The sequence below is a fragment of the Solanum stenotomum genome, chromosome 7 (assembly GCF_019186545.1).
Source record: "Solanum stenotomum isolate F172 chromosome 7, ASM1918654v1, whole genome shotgun sequence".
Classification (NCBI taxonomy): Eukaryota; Viridiplantae; Streptophyta; class Magnoliopsida; order Solanales; family Solanaceae; genus Solanum; species Solanum stenotomum.
In genome coordinates this window covers 25,818,635-25,840,287 of record NC_064288.1, presented here as the reverse complement: position 1 = coordinate 25,840,287, position 21,653 = coordinate 25,818,635, and the positions used below count along the sequence as shown (strand labels likewise).

The 21,653-nt window shown below is 36.7% G+C and overlaps 1 long non-coding RNA gene across 4 annotated transcripts; it reads right to left on the bottom strand.

Annotated features, from left to right (window-relative positions):
- Positions 1-157: 157 nt before the first annotated feature.
- LOC125871382 (uncharacterized) lies at positions 158-20,623 on the bottom strand. Of its 4 annotated transcripts, XR_007447000.1 has the most exons (7): positions 20,605-20,623; positions 17,303-17,519; positions 17,070-17,168; positions 16,470-16,608; positions 15,859-15,922; positions 8,104-8,177; positions 160-486 (listed from the first exon to the last, which is right to left on the bottom strand). It is a non-coding gene; the product is annotated as an uncharacterized LOC125871382 (long non-coding RNA). The 4 variants fall into 4 exon arrangements; XR_007446998.1 differs by lacking the exon at positions 20,605-20,623 and having other exon boundaries at positions 159-486; positions 17,303-17,652; XR_007446999.1 differs by lacking the exon at positions 20,605-20,623 and having other exon boundaries at positions 159-486; positions 15,887-15,922; positions 17,303-17,652.
- Positions 20,624-21,653: the final 1,030 nt, after the last annotated feature.

Sequence of the window (21,653 nt, the reverse complement as noted above, 5' to 3'; positions counted from 1 at the left end):
TCAGTGTGGTGGAAAAAACTTTTATGCTACATCACATCCACTTGATGTTGATCTTGGTATTCAAACACGCAAAGTTTAGACATAAAACTTATTAGATTAAAAGAAATTTTCAATTATGCCGACTCACCTAATTCAAAGATAAGAGGTGTAAGCAGTTGTTTTTGTAGCCGCGGAAGCATGTACTACAAAATGGTAGTAGAGAAATATATAAATGGCAGTAAATCAATTTATGAATGAAATACACCTATATACACAGAAGTAACATTACGTGAAATTTGACTTCTTATGATTTTCATTTAGCTAACAAAGGATCAGAACTTGGAAGCACACTTTCGTTTTTGTTGTGACACTCAACTTCAGACAAAGACAATGTATTTTCTGAATGTTGCAAGAGTCAACGCCTCTATGTATAGATTTTTTAGCTAGATGTTTGTGATTGAAGTAGTTGTTTATCCCGTGATGCAACATGAAGCTCGATTTCAAGTACTGCGGTCATTGGAGAAAAATATTACTTATCAATTGTATTACATAGAATATCCAATTAGTTCAAGAAAAATAGCAGATATTCATTCATAAGATGACAATGTTCAGACACTAAATTTAGATATGCTCAAAAATGACATTTCATCTTAAATTGAGCTCTACACATGATTGACCCTTTAAAATTTAGAGTGTGTCATGCCGGAGGCACGACTGGAAGTTGTTTGTTTTATGAAACTAAACAACCAAACTAAATCTTTTGGGCCAGTGTTAACCATACATATATCAGCCAGTAGTAGATATTATTGTTGAATAGATAAGTAAGAGATGTAGTGGCACCTAATGAACATATTATGACAAGGAAGAACTCATATTGTGTTTATACTTGTACTCCGAACAATCTGAATTAAAGGGTTCAACACCTCTAAATGCCCCAATTATTATGTTTAGATGGTAGTTTTATCATGATATATGAATCCTTGAGTCGATTTCTTTTGGTTATACTCTGCCAAGCACAATATTTGTATTAGCTAGAACTCTACTCTTTATATTTGGTTGGAAATGTTCCCCTCTGTCCTAATTTGGTTATTTCATTTACGATATCAAGCAAAATAAAAGTATAAAAGAATACATTCAGGCGAGCTACTTGGATTGAAGGATAATAAATCCATATCAGACACACACATTCAATATATATGCTCTAGCGATATAACTAATGATTAGAAATACTTGGCCCAAATTGATGTGTAAAATCAAAAGTCAAATACAATTATTGATATGCATGCCCAGAAGAAGAAGAAGAATAACAAGGGACACGCGAGATAAACTGTGCAAAAACTTCTAGTATAGCCATAAGAAAATCGGGCATTTTCTATAATACTCAGAATTCAGTAGTAAAATAATGAACATTGATGAAGCCTCGGAGAATATATATTTTTTTATGTCAAGGAAACCCCACAGCCGTTACCGTTTGGGTGCGCACAGGGTAAAACCCTTGCTTCTATGCAACTAAACTAATCTAAATCCCTGAAAATATATGAAACGACACCCATCACTGATCTCTTGAGACCTCTTAGAGAAGTGTCCATGAGATATGTAAGAGAAACCCCAAACTCCAGCAACAAAGTAGCAGTAACATGGAGAAGTGAAAGTTGAAAGAAGATGTCCACACAAATATAAAGATTGAGCATGTGTCGCGAAATGAACATAATGAACTGGTGGCATGAGATTTCTTTTCTAATTGTAAACGAACCAAGCCACTCTCTTAGATATTATTCACTCTTTGTTCGTCTGAATTGGAAGCTTTCTTCAGTATTCATGTTTTGCAAAAGTCAGAGCTCATTAAAACTTTAATGTTCGAAGAATAGTCATTTATTCTGCAATCATAAGTAGACTGACCTTTTTACAACTCTTTTGATGGCATGGATGGTTGAATTTTTTCTATGGATTCAGATTCAACACATGTTGCTTCCTTCTCTACGTCACTGGTACTCAAATACTTGAGCTTTTTGTGTTCATAACTTGTCTTTGTTTGTCTTTGCCCCATCATCACATAAAAAAATGTATGCAATTTATTCTGCAAGTGCAATTTAAACGTAGAGATAACACTGAAAATTAGATACCAGTCGATGAACTCCAACGCTTGTAGGTAAATAGGATTTATGCATATTGACGAATTAAATACAATCTATAGTGGTAAACCTGTATATGCGCAATCTAGCCAGTGAGTCAAGCACAAACACACAAACAAATGCTCATATAAGTTATGTACTAAGAGCACACATACACACTCCTATCTGTCTGACACCACGAGAGGAGCTGCAACCCAATTAAAAGCTACATAAAAATCTGCAGTAGATGTTCAATATTGATCAAATTGCATCTTAGCTTCTCGATGTGCTTTCTATAAAATTGATTACTTCATCAAAATAGACATTGCAATAGATGTTTGATATTGGTCGATACCTAATTAATGTACAACTACAAATTCTACATCACTTTGGCTAGATGTTCCTTTTCTGATACCTTTTTTCTTTTGCTTTTTTCTCAATTAGGAACAACGTGTGTGCTAGGCTCCATATTCTCAATATATGTGTTGCATCTCGATGTTAACGCATTAACATTGAGAAATACATATTAACTGAATACAACTAACTAAGAATCAAATGAACAAAACAAAATCTAATCGATCAAAAATAGTTAAATAAGATGAGAATATGTAAAAGACAGAAAATAATGAATCACAAAAAGGAAAATGCTGTAAAATCTCTAAAAGACTTATCAGGGGAGGGAAATCATCGAAAATGACTATCGGCTGTCATATAACAAGTCTGCACTGCGCCTTCCCTCCCTGAGCCATCGCTTCCCCCCATCAGTCACTCGCACAAGGGTAGGTCTCGAGCAGTAGTCGCTGACGAAGAAGAAGATAATGAAGCAAATTGGAATCAACCCTCATCTGCGGCAATGGCCTCTGTGGTACCAGGGCTGACCTATGAGGAGTATGAGAGAGCGATTCGACATGATCTTCGAAAGAAGCAAAAGAGCAGTACTAACCTTTGAGAATTCTGCTCAAAGAGCTTTTCTATATTGTCATTGAATTTTTCCTAATCTAAACCTAAGAAATTGAGACAAAGTAGAAATGATCTCCTGTGTCTCCAAAAGACCTTCAAGAGCTCACACAATTTCTGGTGAGATTCCTGTTAACCTTCCCAATTCCCAAACCAACAACACGTAAAAAGTTAAAGATAATTTTGACTTTAATAAATAATAAATTAGTATCTCATGAAAAAAATAATTAAACCGAGAAACTGGAAGGAAAACCTCATAAATTTGCGAATAGAATGAAAACTGACCTCCAATTTCGGTAGTCAAATATAAAATTTCATCACCAATTGATGCAACAGCTCGGGAGTTAAATCACTCTTCTCAAAATTTCCATCAATTTTCTCTTCCTCTCCAAAAATGTAAAACCTCTATTTCTAAGTCTCTTATTCTCTTTCTCCACCAAGAGTGAGAATGGGGAGAATGAAAAAAAGAAAAATAGAAACGACCGAAAAGATAAAAAGAACTGACAGAAGAACCAAAGCGAACTAATTGAAAACAGCAGGACGTAGAAGGACACATGTTTATTTAGCTGTGAATAGGGCTCAATATAGTGGTACTATTTTCAATGCTATTGGTACAATATTGTAGAGCTGTGTTGGTACTTCACCTTGTTGGCTTATATATAAGGGTAATGTCTAAATTTGAATGTACATCTAGATATTAAGATGTACATTAACATTTAGAGATCTGAATCTAAATACACATTTGAATATTAAGATATTGCATTAAGATCATAATGTTAAATAGTTAAGACTGTTTTTTTCAACATTAGAATGTAAAAATAATAATAAATAAAAAATTCAAATAAAATACTAAATTGATCAATATTATATCAATAAAATATTTTAAAATTTGTATATGACAATTGATGGTGGTAATGATTAACAATGGTGATTGTGTATGCCAATTTCGGATGGTGTCAACTGATAATGGTGGTTGTGGGGTACTATCATATAGTATAGTGGATGGAGGTGGTGGTGGCTAATAATTAGAAGTGGAGTGATATCGATAGCAAATAGAGGTGAATGATGATGGCAGTTAGGCTGAAATGGTGGTTGTGGGTGATGGGTGAAAGTAGGTGGTGTAGCGGTGAACTGTCATTTTTGTACATATTCTTAAAAAGATTCTTAATGACATTAATCATTTAAACCCATTAAGTGGTGTAAAATAAGAAAACCAAATGCACTTAATGATTAAGATTCAGGCCTTGCAAACATATTTAATGAGATCTGAATGAATAAGATTAAGACCTTCCTTAAGTGCAAACAAATGAGACCTTACTTTTGATCGTATAGTAGAATTTAAGGATACAAAAATATCAAAAAACTCTGGAGGCTGTATATATCGGAAAAGACTTTTACTTTCTTACCTTCTTGTACCCTACTCCAATTCCTACAAACTCACTTCATCGGAATCACATTTTGTTCTTATCCTGCTTATGTATCTTGCCGTATGGAGAACAGAATCTATTTCAGATTACGGGGGGGGGGGAATCCTATGACCTTACAGAAACCAAATCAACATCTGGATCTAGTATGAATGGCTGGAGAGTGAAAGATTTTATATGAGAAGGATGACCTTAAGCAGAGGACCTTTGGTGTGGTTGTGCAGAAGAATAAATGAGGCATTAGACTTAAAAGGGAAATCCATCAAGTCTTGGAAACGCAGAGATCCGTCCACATACATTTATTGCTCCTTGAAGTTAAAAAAATATTGCATATTTATTTCGATCATTGCAGTTACTGAAGAATCCAAATCAGTCATCATTTTTCCAGAAACCGCATTTAATGAAGCTTGGGAGGGACTAATTAAGAAAATTGAAAATTTTATTAACAAGCTACCGGAGAAAAAATATTCAATTACAACAAATAAAGATGAGTCTAACTGGGGAGAAATAGGTGAAGGGAGTTACAAAGATGTGATACACAAGAACAAATGGGCAGCACTTGAACATACTAACAAATCAGATTCAGCAACAAAAGAAGTGATCGGTGACAAAGATCCCCTGATAAGAAGCCTGGTAGGCAGGTTTTAGGGATGCGACGAGATCCCCATTCGCAACGATGTCAGAAGTTGGACTCAAAATACTTGGAAAGGTATCTATAACCTTTTTTGTTTTTATAAGGTAACATTTATATGGATTCCAAAGGGAAACCCCATAAAGGTTAAAATTACAAGCTACATCTAAGCTTGGTTAGCAAAAGTACAAAATCTATAGGTACTATAAAAATTGACAGGCTCGACTAATCAGAACAATAGGGTCAGAGGTTTCAGAATAGGCAATCACTCAAGGGATGAACTACAAATATGTCACTTGTTGTATGCAGAGGATATTGTTATATTCTGTGAGGCTAAGTCAGAATGATGTAGCTATAACAAACTGGTGTTAGTAGTCTTTTAGGTTGTTTCTTGTCTAGCTGTTAAAGGGTAAAACGATAGTATTTTCCCAGTAACGGAAGCACCACAAATATAGAGTTTGGCCATCATTCTAGGGTGCAGAATTGAGAATTTCCCAACTACTTATCTCGGCCACTAGGTAATAGTCATATAGAGTTGGAAATTTAGGAAGGGATTGTGGAAAAAAATATAAGGAAACTAGCCAATTGAAAAGCTCAATATATATCTCTTGGTGGCAGCCTGGCAGGATCACTCTAATCAACTCGGTCCTGGATACTTTACCAACTTATGAAATGCCTGTGTTCCCCATTCGTTCTAGGGTGGAAGAAAAAGTAGATAAGTTGGAAGATAATACCATCATGTCTATGGTGATATCCAGAACTGTAACAACTATAGGGGTATCAAATTGCTAAGTCATACTATGAAGATTTGGGAGAGAGTGGTGGAGATGAGGGTGAGAAGAGGGGTGTCCATTTCTGAGAATCGGAAAGTTTGGATTCATGCCGGGACGATCGACTACCGAAGCCATTCATTTTATGCGAAGACTGGTAGAAAAATATAGAGAAAGGAAGAGAGACCTACATATGGTGTTCATTGACCTTGAAAAGGCCTATGACAAAGTATCGAAGAATGTCCTCTGGAGGTGCTTGGAGGTTAAAGGTGTCTCGATGATTTATATTAGGGCGATAAAGGACATGTACGGTGGAGCCAAGACTCGGGTTAGAACGGTTGGAGGAGACTCGGAACATTTCCCAGTTGAGATGGGGTTGCACCAAGGATCAGTCCTTAGCCCTTTTCTATTTGCTTTGGTGATGGATGAGTTGATGTGGTCTATTCAGGAGAAGGTCCCATGGTGTATGTTATTTGCGGATGACATAGTACTAATTGATGAGACGCGGGACAGAGTTAATGCGAGGTTGGAGGTGTGGAGACAAATGCTGGAGTCCAAAGGGTTCAGGTTGAGTAGGACCAAAACAGAATATTTTGGGTGCAAATTCAATGATGCGTTGGATGAGGCAGATGTGGAAGTGAGACTTGCCACACAGATCATTCCTAAGAAAGAAAGTTTTAAGTATCTTGGGTCTGTAATCCAAGGAAGTGGAGACATCGACGATGATGTCACACATCGCATTGGGGTTGCTTGAATGAAATGGAGGCTTGCCTCTGGAGTCTTGTGTGATAAGAAAATTCCACCTAGACTTAAAGGTAAGTTCTACAGAGTGGTAGTTAGACTGGCCTTGTTGTATAGAGCGGAGTGTTGGCCAGTTAAGAACTCACATGTTCAAAAAATGCATGTTGCGGAGATGAGGATGTTGAGATGGATGTGTGGGCACACTAGGAGCGATAAGATTAGAAATGAGGTTATCTGGGAGAAGGTGGGAGTGGCCTCTGTTGTGGACAAGCTGAGGGAAGCGAGACTGAGATGGTTTGGACATGTGAAGAGACGGTGCGCAGACGCCCCAGTGAGGAGGTGTGAGGGGCTGGTTGTAGAGGGTACGCAGAGGGGTAGAGGTAGGCCTAAGAAGTATTGGGGAGAGGTGATTAGACAGGACTTGGCTCAGCTTCACATTACTGAGGACATGACTCTAGATAAGAAGGAGTGGAGGTCGCGTATTAAGGTTGAAGGTTAGTAGGGTTAGCGTGTTGTCTTTCCTTGCAAGGGTATGGGTTGTTAGCATTTATAGTAGTCCTAGCCTTGCACTTGCAGTTCTTGTCTGTGATACCATAGCCTTATGTTGTTTACTGCGTTTCACTTCTCACATTATTTTATTGATGTTATTGTCTCCTTTGTTGATTATATACTATCTTTCTTATTGGATGTTATGTTGTATACACCGTTTTCCTCTCCTTTTACTTGGATTTGATGTACTTGAGCTGAGGGTCTTTCGAAAATAGCCTCTCTACCTCCACGAGGTAGTGGCAAGGTCTGCGTACACTCTACCCTCCCCAGATCCCACCTTGTGGGATTTCACTGGGTATGTTGATGTTGTTGTTGTTGTTTATGGTGGTCAATTTGGAAGAAAAGAAGCAATAGATGTTTTGAGGGTATTACCAATCTTGTTCAGACAGTAAAAAAAATTGTTTCAATACATTATACTTTTGGTGTAAAGAAGAGGTACAAGTAGATGAACGATGAGTATATTTTAAGTTGCTTTTGTAAGTATTTAGCTTTTTCTTCTTCTGTTTTTTCTCTTCCTCGTTTAATTTCTGGGCACATCTTTTAAAGGTTGTCGGCATAGCCTTAATGTTGAAGAATACAAAATCTGCAAGGACATATATAACATACCACATCACGCAAGTGAGAGGTTATTGTCGGAAAAAGTTAATGAGTTCACCATCCAAAGCACCTGCCATCTCCCCAAGAGCAATGAACCCACTAGCACATTTCAGCAGGTATTTTAAGGACATGAAGTATATGATTCATGCATATCTGTAGAAGTAAAATCAACAAACTTGAGGTTACAGTAGCCAACATTAAAGATGCAAATCTCATTCATCTAGATTTTCCAGTTAGTAAAAGCAGATTAAATCACTAAAATGAAGTCAAATGTCACAAACCGTTAAATAGTTAGTCACAAATTGATCACGCAGGAAATGGGCTATTCGAGGAAGTAAAGATACCTTGGTGCTCCAGGTATCTTAGAACAATTTCAGCAACCTCCCTGTATATTGACATCATGAACTCCTCTGTGTTCCTGCACATTTTGGTGATAAATTAACTCTTATCATATCACAAGCAGAGATAATAGTGGGTCCAAATCCCATAGCATATGACTTGAGCATATTACATTATTCTTTGTGAAGGAAGCTAAAACAAAAGGCACATAAATGCGTGAAACTAAAGTAGTTATGGAACATATTAGCATAACTAAATACATGGCAATACAACAAAGAAAAAACTGTCCTCCAATAGCTAGCAGAGGTACCTCGACCACCACTCTCTTCATGCAGCCATCCATCACCTAAGAACCTTCCCTTCACCCTACTAGCACCTCAAAGACAGGCAAACCGCTCCGTCACAAACCAACAACTATCCTAGAATCTTTTTCACTTTGGTAAATTTTTTTATCTTTTCACCAAAAGTTATTTTCAAAACATTATTTGGTTATGCATTGGAATGATTTTTTGGTTAACTTTTTGAAAATGGGGTTCTCAAGTTTGACATTAGTGAATATTTCTTTCAACTCATTGAACTTCAACTTTTTGCAAGTGCGATACATGTCCAATACAACTCCAACTTCAAAACTTCTTTTTAAAGTTTCAATCAAATCTATGTCCAATAGCCTACTTAACCATTCAGGACCTACATCCAATATCTCATGCTAAATACTGTATTTCGGGATCTTTCAAGGTTAAGAGTAACAATAGCTAAGAAGTCCCAGAAACTCTAAAGAGAAAAGACAATCCAGCTACGTTGAAGTTCTATAAATTCTTTAAACTTATTCCTTCTTTTTATTTCTGAGAAGTAGAATTTTGAAACCAGTCATGGTGGATAACTTTATGGCCTTTCATAATACTGAAACAAAAAAACTTACTCGCACCTGTTCTGAAGGCATGATACACACGACTCACTATACTAAAAATAGGTTTCTATAAATGACTGAAACCCCTAGGTAGCCCCACAGATCATAATCAACCTATAGATCACAAATGCATTCTAGATACAATCTATAAGTGACTACACCCTCCTTAAACACTACACAACGACTCATCATTTCCAACTTTCTCCACTTTTCTTCACTTTTCAAACCCATGCACATTCCACACTATTTTTCATTCTTTCTTTTCTTATTTCCACTCTAGATGCTTCACATGCAGCCATTTTCATCTTTTGGAGGATTCAAGACTCATTTATTCATTTTCGTTCTTTCTTTTTCAAAACTTTTTCTTTCTATAAGCCTTTCCACCCATCCCTCAATTTCTCTCTTCTTTATATTTTTGTTTTTTTACAACATGCCCTCATGTGGTAAGCATCCCTTCAATGAATTGCCCATAACACCCACAACTTAGACTTTTAGCCTCAACTTTCACAACCTCAAGTTCAAGAAGGGAAGGGTTTGAAAGAGGGTTACCTTTTCAAAAAAGGATAAGGCTTGTAATGTGGTTGCCAATAAAAAGGATTAGGCTCAAAGGGGACAACTAAGGATATATTTAGTACAAAGGTGAGTTTTTAGGCCAAGTGGACTTCAAGATATTTTTTTTGAAACTGGTAACTTTATTGGACTTCAAGATATTAAAGAAAGCCTCACATCATTTCTCCAACCAAACTCATTCAAGACCAACCGGGCAAGTTCTAGGTGACAAAAGCAAACACAAGGCATTATGCAACAACTCACCACACATGGCCTGCAAATCAATTAAGACGGTTCAAAATCTTACTTCCTTTTGAAAATACAAGTAACATTGAACATTTTAACCGCTAATGAATCAAAAGTTACAAAAGGATTTATAACAGTTGTCCCAAAATCACTCATAACTATTGAGTTAACCTCATGCATCTATTCGGGAACAACTACTCAGACCTCACCACAATCAACACCAATCAAACACTCACAAGAAATCGATGATTTACCATTTAGAAAGTCGTCATGCTCTATCCATCATCGGGCATCGTCAATCCAAATCTTTTTATCAAAATAAAAACAAAGAAGCTACAAACTACAAATCAAAAACTAAAATAGACCAATCCAACACAATATCAACATAAACATTCCCAATATCAAATCCTGACAAAGGCACACCAATCCATAACAAAGAAAGAAACATACTTCCGACAAGGGCACAATCACTATAAGCAGAAACAATCAACAAAATGACTAGAAGGGAGGCACCCCCAACTGAAAATGTAATTGTGTTCTCACAGTGCAAATATAAAAAAAGAACACGAGGGACTCCCTAGACTTTTGACCAAGAACTTTACTAGCAAGGACCAAGATTTCAGGATCACGCTTTGTTTCAAAAACAACGTGAATGTAATTGGAGAATTGTGCCACTTTTGATGCATTTTCACTGATTGTGACATCTATTAGCTCGTCAATAGCCCTCTATGCTCCCAGATTTTCAGAAACTTCATGACTATCAAGAAATATGGTAATGCGTTCATATATATGATCCATAAAACGAGCAAAAAAAGACATAAAGGCTCAAAAAAATTAGAGAATGCTCCTAGACAAAAGTTTTGAGGAAAACACCTAAGGTCCGTTATGGACCTCAGGACACCTATTCCGGTGGACCTCTTCCATCATAATCTTCCCTCTTCTTCTTTCCAACTATTCGAAATTCTGGTATCTTGCCGGAATATTTCTAACCAATCTTTCTTTCTTTCTTTCTTTCTTTCCCCTCCGATTCCTCCATTCAGGGTTAGTTTTCTTTGTTCTCCATCTCACTACTACAGTGATCATGGGGNNTTCTAACCAACCTTTCTTTCTTTCTTTCCCCTCCAATTCCTCCATTTAGGGTTAGTTTTCTTTGTTCTCCATCTCACTACTACAGTGATCATGGGGGATAATATGACTAGGATTTACTTCAATGCTGGATTCAAATCTTTTGACATCACGAGATGGATAACGAACACAACAGTCTGGTATGAATGGGTTGATAGAAGCCGCACACTGATGAGAAGGACAGAAATGAGTAGCAACACTATGGAATGGATTTGCTTCACCTTGAAGGAAGCTTCGAAGGACCAAAAGAACTTAATCCGAAGATTTAAAATGTCGAAAAAGGGGGAGAGCATTTTAATACCAGGAAATGAAATGAACACGGAAGATACATGAGCATTCTTTCTTTAAATAAGGGGGGAGATCAGTATTGATTATTCCAAAGACAACATTGAATGCTGGTTGGTGTGAAATTGCTCATAAAATTGAAGAGTTTATTAAATGCCCAAAGAAACAGGAAGTGGCAGGCCCACCCAGGTTAACTGAAGTCAACTACCCTTATGCTAAGGCAATTGAAGACAATAAATGGTATCCAAAGAAAACGGGAGAAACATAAGCTAGAGGGAGTAATAGAAATTTCTGTTAAACCAGGAGCTGAAGAGAAATGGATGCTAAACAAATGTCTGGTTTGGGACTCGGATGATGAAAGCAAGGAGGGACCTACATTGAGTGAGAGAAGGAGATGGTCCTCAACCACCTGGAAAATCATCTTTGGGGTAAATATCTACGAGATGAATAATAGAATATTTTTGTTCGAATTCCCCAATAGATTCATGGCGGACCAGATTGTACAACATCAATGGTACTGGCAGAAGAACAAACTCAATCTCAAGTGGTGGAGCTTGACAGATGGGTGTACATCAATCTCTAGAAGTCCAAAGAAAACCTGGATTAGAGTTGTTGGAATACCACTACAGTTGTGGTCGCACAAAGTTATCTAGGAAATTGGAGAAGTGTGTGGGGATAGTTGGCTACGGTGGAAGAAAAAAAGCTCAGGAACCACATGAAGTGGGCCAGAATTCTAGTCGTGAATGAAGGGAAGAGTATTCCGAAAGAAGTGGCAATTTCACAAAATGGCCTCAAGTTTTACATCCCGATTTGGTGGGAGTCAAAACCCCGATTTAAATTTTGTCTGAATCTGTCGGAGGTAGCGCCAGAGAAGATGATGGATGGCATTACCTAGCAAATCCTATTACCCAGCGGACAAAGCAGAGTTTGCTCTGTGACAAAGTACCAATATCCCATGCTTTTAGGGATTTGGTTGACAGAGAGCACGTGGCTTATTCAGAGTTGACAGTTGGAGGTAAAGAAAAGTCACAGTCATGTGCACAACATGTGCAGGGTTTTAATGAGAAAAAAACCAAGGAACAATACACTCTAAACCCAACAAATAAAAAGTTAATTAGGCCGAACCCAACAACCCACTTTAATTACAACAATTTAAATGAATTTGGGTCCATATCCTCAATAAAAGATGACTTCTATGAAGTCTTTCTGAGCACCCAACAAGAACAAACTGCTTCAGTGGATGCGCAGATAGTAGAGATGAGAATAGAGGATGAAGTAATGGGACTGCAATGGAAACTAAGGGGGAAACTTCGCAGCTATCAAAGGGGTCAGAACATCTTGAAATTTCAGCGAGAAAGGGTAACAAAATTACACAAGGGACTATAGATTTAATAATCCAAAAATTCTGTAGAAGTAATAGAAAATTGGGAGGTGGAGGATGTCGAGCCTCTTTGCATTCAAACTCAGCTAATGATACAAGACAAAGAGAAGGAGACTTCACTATGGGTAAAACAAAACATGGTTAGGGAAAATCTTAGGTGCAGACTTTCACGGTCACGAAGAGGAAGCTCTGGAATTACTTATTGTTGTAGGTAGATAGTAGCAATAAAGTAAGAAGAATGGAGACATGCAATATTCAGGAAGACCAGAATCAAAAGTGCCCAGGAACTCAAAAATTTGGTGGCCTTTGATGTAAAATTCAAAAGCAAGGCGGAAACAGGGCCACGAGGAGAGACAACCACAATAGTTCTTGATGCGATTCAAACTAATTTCATGGAATGTGAGAGGATTGAATTGTAGAGATAAAAGGAGGCTTGCTAAAACTTAAAAGTATGGTGTTTGATTGGAAAGCAGACATTTATTGTTTCCAAGAAACAAAGTTGGAGGGGGACATTACAGAGTTACTAAACCAAATTTAGGGAAATATATGGATCAAATATGAGTACTTGGAGGCCATTGGAACAAGAGGGGGTATATTGATGATGTGGGATATCAGAATATGGAAGGGAGAAATTCTCGAGATTGGTTCATATACCCTAACTTGCAAGTTTGTAGCTCAACTCCAAAGCTTCTCGTCATATTACTGGGGTGTACGCACCAAATTGCTACATTGAAAGACGATCAGTATGGGAAGAGATTGGTGATGTCAGAGGTCTGTTCCAAGGGCCTTAGGTTGTTTGTGGTGATTATAATGTTAGTAGGTTTGTGACAGAAAAAAGGAGTTGTGTTAGAAGAGCTATAGGGATGAAGGAATTTTCAGATTTCATTGAAGATATGGGGCTAATTGATCTTCAAATGGAAAATGCAACATTCACCTAGTACAAAGGGGACAACAATGAAGTAGCTTCCAGAATAGATAAAATCTTGTTTTCAAAAGAATGGGATGAAAGGTTCAACGAAGTGAAAGTAATCCCACTTTAAAGGATTATTTCAGATTATGTACCATTAGCTCTACAAGGTGGGACCTGGAACAAAAATAAAAGGTATTTCAAGTTTGAAAATTGGTGGCTAGATACTGAGGGGTTCACAGATAGAGTCAAAGACTAGTGGAACAAATTAAATTTTGGGGGGAAATCGGATTATGTTTTTGCTTGTAAAATGAAAGCCCTTAAGAATAAACTTAAGGAATGGACCAGAGAAATTCAAGGAAATTTAGGTTTTCAGAGAGAAATTGTTAGAGAAGTTGGCAGATTTGATTTTGTGGTTACAACCATGATAAACTACAACCAGGACTTTATCAGAAGAAGAATCCACAAGGAAATGTGAGGTGCTACTGGAATATGAGAATCTAATCAAAAAAAGAAGAAATTGCTTGGAGACAAAGATCAAGAACCCTATGGTTGAAAGACGGGGACAGAAACACCAAGTATTTCCACATAATTGCAAATTCCCACAAAAGGTACAATAACATTGATCAATTGGAGGTATAAGGTGAGATCACACAAGATACAAACAAAATTGTAAAAAAAAAGGTAATTGATTTTTATCACGGACTTTACACAAATAATTACTCATTTGCAATATGCAGATGACACACTCGTCTTTTGTGGGGAAGAAGAACAACTCAAATATCTGAGAGTAATATTGGTCATGTTTGAAGGAATCTCTGGGTTGCATATTAATTGGAGAAAGAGTTTTCTTTATCCCATTAATGAAGTACATAACATGGAGGCACTAAACATAATCCTAGGTGGACAAGTTGGGGCTCTCCCAACTACATACCTTGGGATGCCTTTGGGTGCTAAATCAATGTCTAAAGAGATCTGGAGCAGTGTAATAGAAAAATGTGAGACAATACTTGTCTCTTGGAGGAAGAGTTACTCTAATTAACTCAGTCCTAGATGCTATGCCTACTTACATGATGTCTTTATTTTCCATTCCAGTAGGGGTCATTGACAGATTGGATAGAATCAGAAGAAAGTTCCTATGGCGGGGAAACAAGGACAGGAAAGGTTACAATCTGGTAAAGTGGAATGATCTGATAATAGAAAAAAGGTATGGGGGTTTGGGTATTAAAAATCTGCAGAATCATAGCAAGGACCTCAGAATGAAATGGTTGTGGAAATATGCTAACGACAAACATCTGTTATGGACAAAAGTCATCAAGGCCAAGTATGAGGTAGAAAATAGGTGGATGACAAAGGAAGTATTTTCCCCATATGGAGTGAATTTGTGGAGATCTATAAGGGCCTTGTGGGATGATTTCAAGATCAAAACCAAGGTTAAGGTTAGAAATGGGGAAAAGACAAGTTTCTAGGGAGATAACTAGCATGAGATGGGGATTCTGAAGAATATCTACCTAGATATCCACAACTTAATGTTAAATCAACAAAGAACAATTGTAGGAATGTGGACACCTAATGGGTGGGAAATCAGTTTCAGAAGACAAGTAAATGACTGGGAAATCACAAGAGTTGCAGATTTCCTTAACACTATTGGTCAGTTTAAAGGAACACAAGAAGGGGAAGATGAGCTTAACCTTCAGGGAAGGCTAATCATACAGATGGTTGAATAGTCACAATCAACAGAATGCCATCTGGCCCTGGAAATATATATGGAAAGTGAATATACCCTACAAGGTATCATGTTTTATTTGGCTCCGATCTAAGGAAGCTATCCTAACATAAGACAATCTAATGAAAAAGTGGATGATTTTATGTCCGAGATGTGTTTTTTGCGGAGAACAAGCAGAAATTGTTCGACATTTATTCCTTCACTACAAGATCACATGTCAGCTTTGGAGGCTATTCCTAAACCTTAAAGGTTTCTCCTGGACTATGCCAAGAGGCCCTTCAAAGTTGGGAAGAAGTTGGGGTTTTGGCAAGAAGCAGAAGTAAGTGGAGAATCATACCAGCCAACATATGGTGGACAATCTGGAATGAGAGAAATGCTAGGTGTTTTGAGAACATAGAAAATAATATAGAACAGATCAAATTGAATTGTATTTTAATTCTATGTTTTTGGTATAATCAGATTCGGTCTAATGATCCTGTATCTATTATTGATGTGTTAGCTTCATTATAGACATGTGATCATAGGATCTGGATTTACTGGTAAATATGGCCCTAGTACAACCCATGTACAAATTTGTTTCTATCAATAGACACAAAGTTAACAGTTTCAAAATAAATAAAAAAAAAAGCAAAACCTTCTCCACTAAGATCCCGAGCTTCTACCTCTACAAGCTGCCTCAAAGCCAATGCAGACCCATCCTACTAAAGAAAATAAAATAAGATTTCTGGCATGGTTCCCAAGCAACTCCAGTATTTAAAAGAGAACTTTAGACGAGGGAACTAGGAAGAATGGAAAGAGGCAGAGAGAGAGCATCCAATAGCATTCAAACTCAAACATCAACATTCGGAAAAAACAGAATGTTATATGATTAAGACAAAAATCAACATCAAAAGACATCTCTGCTAACCCTTCAATAAAAAATAAAGTAGGAAAGGTGAATGAAAACAAACACAAACAAAACCTGGATATTCACATAATTATTCAAACCAAAAAGTTCACTAACATGATTGATATAAATTTAAAACCAGGACCTATCCATCTCTCTCTTGATTGATGGAGGGGAAAGTGAATAAGAATAATTAACAAGAGGCATATAAGAGGAATCTTGTATACAAAACAGTGAACAGTCACTTCAATATCATGTTATGATACAAAACTGCATTAAAAAAAATCATATAGAAACCCACAATAATAATAGAAGTTGCGTTAGATAAAAATAGTCATCCTCTGATCCACCTTGGTTACCTTCTAAGGCTGAAACAGAAAAAAGACTTGGGAGTATATCTGCTGATCTTCTTCCACACAAATCCAAATAAAAATAAATGTGCCCAAAAGTAAAGTGCAGCATTCTGCGTTCTTTCTATTTCAATCTCCTTTTTACTTCCTGTAAAATTGAGGAAGGAAAGTCAAGAAAAGAACACTTTATTGAAAAAATAATAGAGAAAAGAACTTAAGATGAATGTTTCAGAAAACTCCATCCGAGACTTCCTGCTAAAATTGAGGAAAGAAAATCAAGAAAAAGAAAAAAAATGAAGAAAAGAACTCAAGATGTACATTCTTCCTTAATTTCCCTCAATCCTATCAAAATCAAAATCACGTATGGTTCCACTTCCTCACCAATTCACTTCCATTTACAAAACTTCAGTTCTTTTTCAAGTAAAGTGCATGTCCAAAAATCACAACTTCAAATATTCAAGTTTCAACTTCAGAATCTCTAGTCAAACGGGAGATAAATATCAGTTCCTTAGACATTCAGCAGATCATAGCAATTTAGCACAGCACAAGAGACTCTGAAATACTTTCCTACAATGAAATTAAATAATGCGTTGCAATTCGATAGCAAACCTTAGCGGCTCCCCGACTGCTAGAAGAGATCCAATTATACTATGAACAGGAGCGATTCTCCGCGATCCATCTTGGGTAGCCTCAAACATTCAATAATACCTATCGGAATCACCAATTTAAGAGTAAATGCCTTGGAACAAGAAATTTGTGACTGATACATTCTATCACATATTCATAAAATGTTAATGACATTTTTTGAAAAACTATAAGGGAGGAGAGAGAAGTAGACGTACCACTGAACACGCCGTCGTGCCTGACGCTTTTCAATAACAAGAAGGCAGGCACACAATGTCTAAACAACCTTCTCCCGAACAGCCAACATTGGATCCCACAGAGCAACCCAAATAGCATCCACAAACTCCGGCACGTGAAATATTGAAGACGGTAGAAGCATTTTCTTCCATTGTTTTGGTTCCTCTAAAACAAAGCCAACAATCAAATGGTGCTAACCTTGCATGTTCAACATTTTGTACGAACTCTCCATTTCATTTTCGTGCAAAATCACATCAAAAAGCAACAATTATACACTAAAAGCCAAAATAACTACGAAAAAAAGACTCAAATGAGTAGAAATCTACCACAAATCAACACCCCAACTTAGAAAGTTTGTTTTTTATCAAGTCAAAAAAAGTCAAAAAACATAAGAGATTCTTATTTCAAGATACACCACAAATCAATTTCCATTTCTCAATTAAGCACAAAGGTAATGGCTTCGGTTGGTAACAACAAATAGTCCACATGAAAACTTTTCACAAAAGAATCCTCTCATTCACATGAAACATTATAAAAAATCAAGAATCATTTAAGTGACAACAACTCAAACTCAAGAAATGACTCAACTCATTAGCTCACTTGACTCAATTAAGAATTTTAAAAATCATTAATATTTCAACTTGCATGCCCTCTCAAGAAAGAAGTGTCCCGAAATCACACATACAAATAAACAAGACGAGGACAAAGATGCAACACTCGCACTCACAAAGAATCATCTCTTGCACACAAATGTCACCTATATTTTCTATCAATATTGACTCAACTCCATTTGGTTAGAAATCTCCAAGGACTTTGTTAAGTGTGAAATATAGGCTCAGGGAAGGTTGGGATATCATTTAAGTATAAGTGACTACACTCTCTTTGAACACTACACAACGACTCATCATTTCCAACTTTTTCCACTTTTCTTCACTTTTAAAACCCACGCACATTCCATACTATTTTTCATTTTTTCTTTTCTTATTTCCACTATAGATGCTCCACATGCAACCATTTTTAACTTTTGGAGGATTCAAGACTCATTTATTCATTTTCATTCTTTCTTTTTCAAAACTTTTGCTTTCTTTAAAACTTTCCATCCATCCCTCAATTTCTCTCTTCTTTATATTCTTTTTTTACACCATACCCTCATTTGGTAAGCATCCCTTCAATGAATTTTCCATAACACCCACAACTTAGGCTTTTAGACTCAACTTTCACAACCTCAAGTTCAAGGAGGGAAGGGTTCAAATGAGGGTTACCTTTTCAAAAAGGATAAGGCTTGTAATGTGGTTGCCGATAAAAAGGATTAGGCTCAAAGGGGACAACTAAGGATATATTTAGTACAAAGGTGAGATTTTTAGGCCAAGTGGACTCCAAGATATTAAAGAAAGCCTAAGATCATTTCTCCAACCAAACTCATTCAAGACCAATATTTCAAGACCAACCGGACAAGTTCTACGTGACAAAAGCAAACACAAGGCATTATGCAATAACTCACCACACATGGCCTGCAAATCAATCAAGACGGTTCAAAATCTTACTTCCTTTTGAAAATACAAGTAGCATTGAACATTTTAACTGCTAACGAATCAAAAGTTACGAAAAGAGTTGTAAGAGTTGTCACAAAATCACTCATAACATGCTCAACCTTTTAAAAACGGAGAGGTATGCTCAACACTATTCAGGCAACCTCATACATCTATTCGTGAACTACTCAGACTTCGCCACAATCAACGTCAATCAAATACTCACAAGCAATCGATGATTTACCATTAAGAAAGTCGTCACGCTCTATCCATCATCGGGCATCGTCAATCCAAATCTTTTTATCAAAACAAAAACAAAGAAGCTATAAACTAGATATCAAAATCTAAAATAGACCAATCCAACACCATATCAACATAAGCATTCACAATATCAAATCCTGACAAGGGCACACCAATCCATAACAAAGAAAGAAAGGTACGTCCGACAAGGGCACATTCACTATATGCAAAAACAATCAACTAAATGACTACAAGGGAGGCACCCCCCACAGAAAATGAGATTCCGTTCTCACAGTGCAAATATCAAAAGAGAATACGAGGGACTCCACTAAGATCACGAGTTTCTTCCTCTACAAGCTGCCTCAAAACCAATGCAGCCCCCTCCTACCAAAGAAATTAAAATAAGATTTCTGGCATGGTTCACAAGCAACTCAAGTATTTAAAAGAGAACTTTAGACGAGGGAACTAGGAAGAATGGAAAGAGGCAGAGAGAGAGCATCCGATAGCATTCATATTCAAACAACAACATTCGGCAAAAACAGAATGTTATATAATTAAGACAGAAACCCACGTCAAAACACTTCTCTGCTAACCCTTTAATAAAAAATAAAGCAACTAAGGTGAATGAAAACAAACACAAACAAAACCTGGTATTCACATAATTATTCAAACCAAAAAGTTCGCTAACATGATTGATATAAATTTAAAACCAGGACCTATCCATCTCTCTTGATTGATGGAAGGGAAAGTGAATAAGAATAATTAACAAGAGGCATATAAGAGGAATCTTGTATACAAAATAGTGAACAATCACTTCAATATTGTGTTATAATACCAAACTAGATTAAAAAAACATACAGAAACCCACAATAATAATTAAAGTTGTGTAAGATAAAAATAGTCGTCCTCTTATCCACCTTGCTTACCTTCAAAGGCTGAAACAGAAGAAAGACTTGGGAGTTATCTATAATCTTGAACAATCTTACATCCTTAATTTCCCTCAATCCTATCAATATGAAAATCACGTCTTGCTTCACTTCCTTACCAATTCGACAAATGATTAAAGAACAACATCAAGATTCCCTAAAATGCTCCAACTCCACAATTTTCAACAAAATAATTGAAAGAAAGAGAAGAAATCAAAGAACCTTAGGATTGCCTCTGGTGCATGAGTTAGCAAGAACTCTATTGACAGAAAAGAAATAATAGACATTTTTAGGATAGTACCAACCCTGTTCAGATAGTCAAAGAAAACTGTTTCAATACATCATACTTTTGGGTCAGAGAAGTAGACATATCACTGAACACGCCATCTTGTCTCACGCTTTTCAATAACACGAACGCAGGCACGCAATGTCTCAACAACCTTCTCCCGAACAGCCAACGTTGGATCCCTCAGAGCAACCCAAATAGCATCCACAAACTCCGGCACGTGAACATTGAAGACAGTGGAAGCATTTTTTGCCATTGTTTTGATTCCTCTAAAACAAAGCCAACAATCGAATGGTGCTAACCCTGCACCTTCAACATTTTCTAATAACTCTCCATTTCATTTATGTGTAAATATGAAAAAAAACACATTAAAAGCACCAATTATAAACTAAAATCCAAAATAACTACCAAACGAGCCTCAAATGAGTGGAAATCAACCACTCATTAATCCCCTCCCCTCCNCCCCCCCCCCCCCCCCCCCCCCCAACTTAGAAATTTTGTTTTTCCTCAAGTCACAAAAATAAAAAACACAAGAGACTCTTATTTCAAGATACACCACAAATCAATTTCCTTTTCTCAATTAAGCACAAAGGTAATGGCTTTGGTTGGTACTACAATTAGTCCACATGCAAACATTTCACAAAAGAATCCTCTCATTCTCATGAAACATTTTCAAAAATCAAGAATCATTTAAGTGACAACAACTCAAACTCAAGAAATGACTCAACTCATTAACTCTTTCACACGCTCACTTGACTTAATTAGGGATCTTCAAAATCACCACTTTTTCAACTTACATGCCCTCACAAGAAAGAAGTGTCCCGAATCCACACATACATATAAACAAGACAAGGGACAAAGATGCAACACTTACACTCACAAAGAATCATCTCATGCACACAAATGTCACACCATAGGCTTTCCCATATTTTCAATCAACATCGACTGAACTCCATTTGGTTAGAAATGTCAAAGTACTTTGTTAAGCTTGTAATATAGTCTTAGGGAAGGTTGGGATATAATTTAGGTATAACCCTTCTTGAACACTACACAACAACTCATCATTTCCAACATTCTCCATTTTTCAAACCCATGCACATTCCACACTATTTTTTATTTTTCATTTCTTATTTCCACTTTAGATGCTCCACATGCAACCATTTTTAACTTTTGGAGGATTCATGACTCATTCATTCATTTTCTTTCTTTCTTCTTCAAAACTTTCTTTCTTTTTCCATCTGTCCCTCAATTTCTTTCTTCCTCTTTTTTTCTTTTTTGTTTTATATCATGCCTTCATTAGTAAGCATCCCTTCAATGAATTTCCCATAACACTCCCAACTTAGGCTTTTAG